This window comes from Salmo salar, chromosome ssa26 (assembly GCF_905237065.1).
Source record: "Salmo salar chromosome ssa26, Ssal_v3.1, whole genome shotgun sequence".
Lineage (NCBI taxonomy): Eukaryota > Metazoa > Chordata > Actinopteri > Salmoniformes > Salmonidae > Salmo > Salmo salar.
The window spans coordinates 19,159,514-19,166,480 of NC_059467.1; positions in this window are offsets into that span (position 1 = coordinate 19,159,514).

The following is a 6,967-nucleotide window of genomic DNA, read 5'->3' on the forward strand; positions in this document are numbered from 1 at the left end:
TCCGGGGTCTGCACCTTGAGGGGGGGTACTGTCACGTCCTGACCAGCAGATGGAGCTATTGTATTAGTTTTGGGGTCAGGACATGGCAGTTTTTGTATGTGAATGATTGTGTTGTTGATTGGGACTTCCAATTGAAGGCAGGTGTGTTGAGTTGCCTTTGATTGGAAGTCCTATATAGGTGTGTGTGTTTTTCTTTGGGGTTGTGGGTGGTTGTTTTTGCACTGCGCTTAATAGCCTGCAGAACTGTTGCTGTTGTCACCTTTATTGTTTTGTCAAGTGGATGCTTTACTCCTTTTTAAAAATTAAATATGAGTATTCACATACCTGCTGCGCCTTGGTCTTCTCTCCATGACAACTTCTGTTACATCAACTAGTCTTTGAGATATTAGGCTACTAGGGTTCTTATTATGCGTTTGGTGTATTGAAAAATACTCTGATGTCCGTCTTTTATTTTTCTGCCATTTTTCTACCTGGCTGGCTACACACACACACAGTGTGTAGGTTATTTACAGTAGGAGATGGGCTTCTATCATCTTCAATCATTCTATATGGGCTTCGATCTAAAAGGTAGCTAGCAAATGTGAAACGGATTAAAATGACAAGAGTTGACAGCTGTATGAGTTCACCATTTACACAACATATGCTGCAACCTTTTGTAATTTTAATAGTTTGTTTCATATTGGCTGGCTTCCAACAATAGCTGAATTTGCAAAGCTAGCGAGCACCAATTCAGTTTCAGTGGTGTTTGCTATAATCTTTGCTACCCGGGTTAAATAAAAGGTGAAATTAAATAAATAAAAGTTCCCTTGCGACAATTTTGCTTTTGCAACGAGACCATTAAATATATTTAAGACAATGGTAGATGAGAGTGTAGTTCTGTTCAGTTTGGACTTCAGTTTATCGCTAACCTTATCACAGGGACTTTGAAGCACTAACTTACATCATCTGCATGCTGATTCCATCTTTGACGACGCCACATAAATGGAATAGGTACTAGCTAGCTTAATAGTTAATATTTGCGCGCTAGCTCTGCATATTCAGCTAGTGTGTGTGCGCGATTGACTGGATGAACCTCACGGCAGTTACGTAGCAAGCTAAGGAACTGGCAGTGGATCAAACCATTGTGAGGCAAAGGGCGGGGGGGTCGCAATCTTTTGAAACTTAAAAACGCGCTATTAAGTGTCTATAATCAGCACAATTGCTTTCATTGCGTATTATTAATATTATTTAAATTACATAGTTATGTTTCAGTGATATATTGGGGGGGACAAATCATATTTTTCCCAGGATGGGGGGGTCGTGTCCCCCGGGATTTCCGCCCCTGTATTTATAGGAGCTTATTTTGGACTGATTCATCCTCAGAAAGTAAAGACCTAATGTAACATGTTCACGAGTGGAAATAAGATATCAATATCCCTTTATATCACCGTTCTTTAGATAAGGAAACCTTTGAATATGCCAGGCACACCATACCGAGGTAAGGACAGTTTCAAGTTGGAGATTCGATGGATATTCGCGCTTTCAAATCTCAACAGCTTTCAAACCACTTGAGCCACAGACTCCAAATAGGTGTCATGCTGTTGGAAACATTGCGCACAACAATTTCTTATTTTCACGATTTGAACATTAAGTCGCTTTCCAAAGCTAATAAACATGTGGAAATGTGAGCAGCATTTTGTATTCCAAGTTGAATTAGTTAGGGAGCGTAAACAAAGTACAAACTTTTTTTACATTCAAATTTCAATAGCTCCTTGGACATGTGACCTACTGACTTCAAACAAGGTTCAGAATGTCCACTCACTACCCTTCTATATTGCACACACTTTATTTTGTTCATTTTCATCTCACACGTTTTTACATTAATTTTTCAAAATGTAAAATTTCAATAGCTCCTTGGTCATGTGACCTAATGACTTCAAACAAGGTTCAGTATGTCCACTGACTACCCTTCTATATAGCACACCCTTTAGTTTTTCCATTTTCATCTCACATGTTTTTACATGAATTTTTAAATATGTAGAATTTCAATAAGTCTTTGGTCATGTGACCTAGTGACTTCAAACAAGGTTCAGAATGTCCACTCAGTGGGCCTACACATTACACACCCTTTAGTTTGTCCATTTTTATCTCACATGGTTTTACATGAATTTTTCAAAATGTAGAATTTCAATAGCTCCTTGGTCATGTGACCTACTGACCTCAAACAAGGTTCAGAATGTCCACTTCATATCGCACACTCTGATGTTTGTCTACTTTCATCTCATGCTATTAGACTTAAATCTGTAAGCTTTGCAGGCCTTCATTTTACATGTGTGTTAACATTTTTCTTTTTAGGTCAACAAATGTTCCATCCTCGCAATAACTATCTTTCACATGGACACTGAAAAGATCCGCAAATGTCTGTATGTGGTATGGATCAAGGACAGGAGAGGTGTTCAAACAGAGGTGCTTAAAGGAACACTGGTGCTGAAGATAAAGCCATCGAAGGACGTAACCTTTCAACTGTTCTTGGGGTATAAAGACCACCCAAATAATGAGCAATACATAGCCAAGACTCAGATGCCTCACCAGAGCAACACACAAGGTGATGTACCTCCTGAACGTACATATGAATCACGTAGACATAACAATTGTGAAGTATGATGAACGGATAACATTTAATGTTTAGAAATTGTGTGTGTGTGCATTTTGAGTCCAGAGGAGAAATACAGTCAAATCAGTCATGATTTTCTGGAATTTCAATTGAAAAACAAATCATGTCCTTGTACAATGATAAAAACCAAGTGCTTCAACTATTACATTTTGAGTAAGATTTACTGTAATTTTGCCAAACCTAGAGAAAAAGGAATTAATTTACTTGTGTCTTATGATGATGTTACCTGTCACATGCATAACAATTATTTTCACATTTTGTCCAAGACAACACCTTTTTGCCTTTCATTTATCAGTGTCACCCCGTAGTACATTCTGTCACACCGTTGGACAATACACAACAGGCAGTCAAATTTTACTATTAAAACATATTAATGACATTTTCAGAAGTTTCTAACCACTGTACAATTCAACTTCTAAATATTAGCAAGGAATCCTCGTTAAATAATTTCAAGTGTGCTCACTCCAAATGCAGGGCCTCAGGAGAGTCCTATTTCCCCAAGTCGGCAGTGGGTAATTTGCGCGACCAGCTGCCTTAATCCTTGGGTATGATAGCCGTTTCTCAGGCTCACTCGCCGGAATCAAACCCTGATTCCTCATTACCCGTGGTCACCATAGTGTGCACAGAAGAACCGATGGAAAGTTGATAGATCAGATATTATAATGAAACGTCACTGCAACGAAGGTCACGCTATCAGCTCAAGGTTATCTAGCGTCACAAAAAGTGTTTGGGGTGCCCGAGAGGACCCCACATGGGTTTTGGGTTTGATAAATGCACGAATCCTCGAAAGTCAACGTTCGTTGGCATGTACAGATGTAGGATCTTAATTTGATCACCCTACTGCAGGATAACTTTCCTGCAATGCAGGACATTCAAAACATGTAGTGTAGATTTGATAAGGCTTCTGAAATTTGTAATTGCCACTTGATTTTCATTTACAAAAAATTTATCAAACCCTACAAGAATGTCTATTAATTAGAATCCACAAAATAATTCAAATTTCCTGTTTCAGTAGGATTATTTTCCTGCTGTAGCAAACTGGCTCAAATTAAGATCCTGCATCTGTATTAGCTCTAGATTTGCCACAGTTATCCAAGTAATGTTGGAGTGATCAAAGGATCCATAACTGATGAGCTATTAGCAGTTTCATTGTACCGGCCTTATGTACTTAGACTTTCATGGCTTAATCTTTGAGCCAAGCATATGCTACTGGCAGGATCAACCAGGTAGCCCCTAGCAATATTAAGGTTAACCTTGGTGCACAGCTACGAGGAGACCCGCTCGCACCCAGCAGAAGGCCTCGACCTACCCAGAGCAGCCAGCAGCAGCAGGACATGTAACACAGTCCCCCTCAAAAACAAACCATATTTGGTTAGTAGAGAACCTACTGAGTATTTTCTACCCCACTTTAGCTGAGACAGGTAGAAAAGTTCTCTCTCTAATATGTATCCCATGTACAGTGTATTTCAGCTGGCAACCAAAGAGTTGCTGGTATCAAATTCTAGATGCCATTGCCTGCCGCTGGGCCCTTGAGGTGTCACTTAACACCTCACAAAACAGCTCCCCAGGTGCCCAGTGTGGCATCCCCCCGCACCTTTCCAAAACCTGTATATGTACAGTACTGTACATACAGTGCCTTTGGAAAGTATTCAGACCCCTTGACTTTTTCCACATTTTGTTACGTCACAGCCTTTTCCTAAAATTGATAAAACGAATACAAATTCTCAGCAATCTACACACAATACCCAATAATGACAAAGCAAAAACAGTTTTTTTTTTTTTTACATTTTTGCAAAACAGAAATACCTTAATTACATAAGTATTCAGACCCTTTGCTATGAGACTTGAAATTGAGCTCAGGCGCATCCTGTTTCCATCATCCTTGAGATGTTTCTACAACTTCATTGGAGTCCTCCTGTGGTAAATTAAATTGATTGGACATGATTTGGAAAGGCACACACCTGTCTATATGAGTTCCCACAGTTGACAGTGCATGTCAGAGCAAAAACAAAGCCATGAGGTTGAAGGGATTGTCCGTAGAACTCAGAGACAGTATTGTGTCGAGGCACAGATCTGGGGAAGGGTACCAAAAAATGTCTGCAGCATTGAAGGTCCCCAAAAACACAGAGGACTCCATCATTCTGAAATTGAAGAAGTTTGGGACCACCAAGACTTTTCCTAGAGCTTGCCACCCGGCCAAACTGAGCAATCGGGGGAGAAGGACGTTGGTCAGGAAGGTGACCAAGAACCCGATGGTCACTCTGACAGAGCTCTAGAGTTCCTCTGAGGAGAACCTTCCAGAAGGACAGCCATCTATGCAGCACTCCACCAATAAGGCCTGTATGGTAGAGTGGCCAGACGGAAGCCACTCAGTAAAAAGCATACGACAGAACGCTTAGAGTTTGCCAAAAGGCACCTAAAGGACTGAATGCCAAGTGTCACGTCTGGAGGAAACCTGGCACCATCCCTACGGGGAAGCATAGTGGTGGTATCATCATGTTGTTTTGTTTTTTTCAGCGGCAAGGACTGGGAGACTAGTCAGGATCGAGGCAAAAATGAATGGAGCAAAGTACAGAGAGATCCTTGATGAACTGGATGCAGTCTATCACAGTGCCATCCATTTTGTCACCAAAGCCACATATACCACCCACCACTGAGACCTGTATGCTCTCGTCGGCTGGCCCTCGCTACATATTCGTCGCCAGACCCACTGGCTCCAAGTCATCTATAAGTCTTTGCTAGGTAAAGCTCCGCCTTATCTCAGCTCACTGGTCACCATAGCAACACCCACCCGTAGCACGCGCTCCAGCAGGTATATCTCACTGGTCATCCCCAAAGCCAACACTTCCTTTGGCCACCTTTCCTTCCAGTTTTCTGCTGCCAATGACTGGAACGAATTGCAAAAATTGCTGAAGTTGGAGACTTATATCTCCCTCACTAACTTTAAGCATCAGCTTTCTGAGCAGCTTACCGATCACTGCAGCTGTACACAGCCCATCTGTAAATAGCCCATCCAACTACCTACCTCATCCCCATATTGTTTTTATTTACTTTTTTTGGTCTTTTGCACACCAGTTTTTCTACTTGCACATCATCATCTGCACATCTATCACTCGTGTTAATTTGCTCAATTGTAATTACTTCGCTACTATGGCCTATTTATTGCCTTACCTCATTACTCCATTTGCACACATTGTGTATAGATTTTTATATTGTGTTATTGACTGTACTTTTGTTTATCCCACGTGTAACTCTGTGTTGTTGTTTATTGTCGCACTGCTTTGCTTTATCTTGGCCTGGTCGCAGTTGTAAATGAGAACTTATTCTCAACTGGCCTACCTGGTTAAATAAAGGTGAAAAGAAATGAAAACCTGCTCCAGAGCGCTCAGGAGCCCAGACTGGGGTGAAGGTTTACCTTCCAACAGGACAACAACCCTAAGCACACAGCCAAGACAACGCAGGAGTGGCTTCGGGAGATGTCTCTGAATATCCTTGACTGGCCCAGCCAGAGTCCGGACTTGAACCTGATCGAACATGTGCAGCAACGCTCCCCATCCAACCTGACAGAGCTTGAAAGGATCTGCAGAGAAGAATGGGAGAAGCTCCCCAAATACAGGTGTGCCAAGCTTGTAGAGTCATACCCAATTGCTGACTGTAATTGCTGCCAAATGTGCTTTAACAAAGTACTGAGTAAAGGGTCTGAATGCTTATGTAAAAGTGAAATAAGTTTTTTATTTGAAATAAATGAGCACAATTTGTTGTTTTTTTTACATGTTTTTGCTAAGTCATTATGGGGTATTGTGTCTAGATTGATGAGGGGAAAAAACAATTTTGTCAATTTTAGAATAAGGCTGTAACCCAACAAAATGAGGAAAAAGTCAAAGGGTCTAAATACTTTCCCAAAGGTACTGGTTTTGGAGGGGTGCGGGGGGCTGCCACACTGTATATGTACAGTTGAAGTCGGAAGTTTACATACACTTAGGTTGGAGTCATTAAAACCTGTTGAGGACAGACGTTCCCGGGAACCCTAGCCAACAGCCAATGGGATAGCAGGGCGCGAAATACAAAACATCAAAAATCGAATAATTCAAATTTCTCAAACATAGAACTATACTGCTCCAAAAAATAAAGGGAACACTAAAATAACACATCCTAGATCTGAATGAATGAAACAATCTTATTAAATACTTTTTTCTTTACATAGTTGAATGTGCTGACAACAAAATCACACAAAAATAATCAATGGAAATCCAATTTATCAACCCATGGAGGTCTGGATTTGGAGTCACACTCAAAATTAAAGTGGAAAACCAC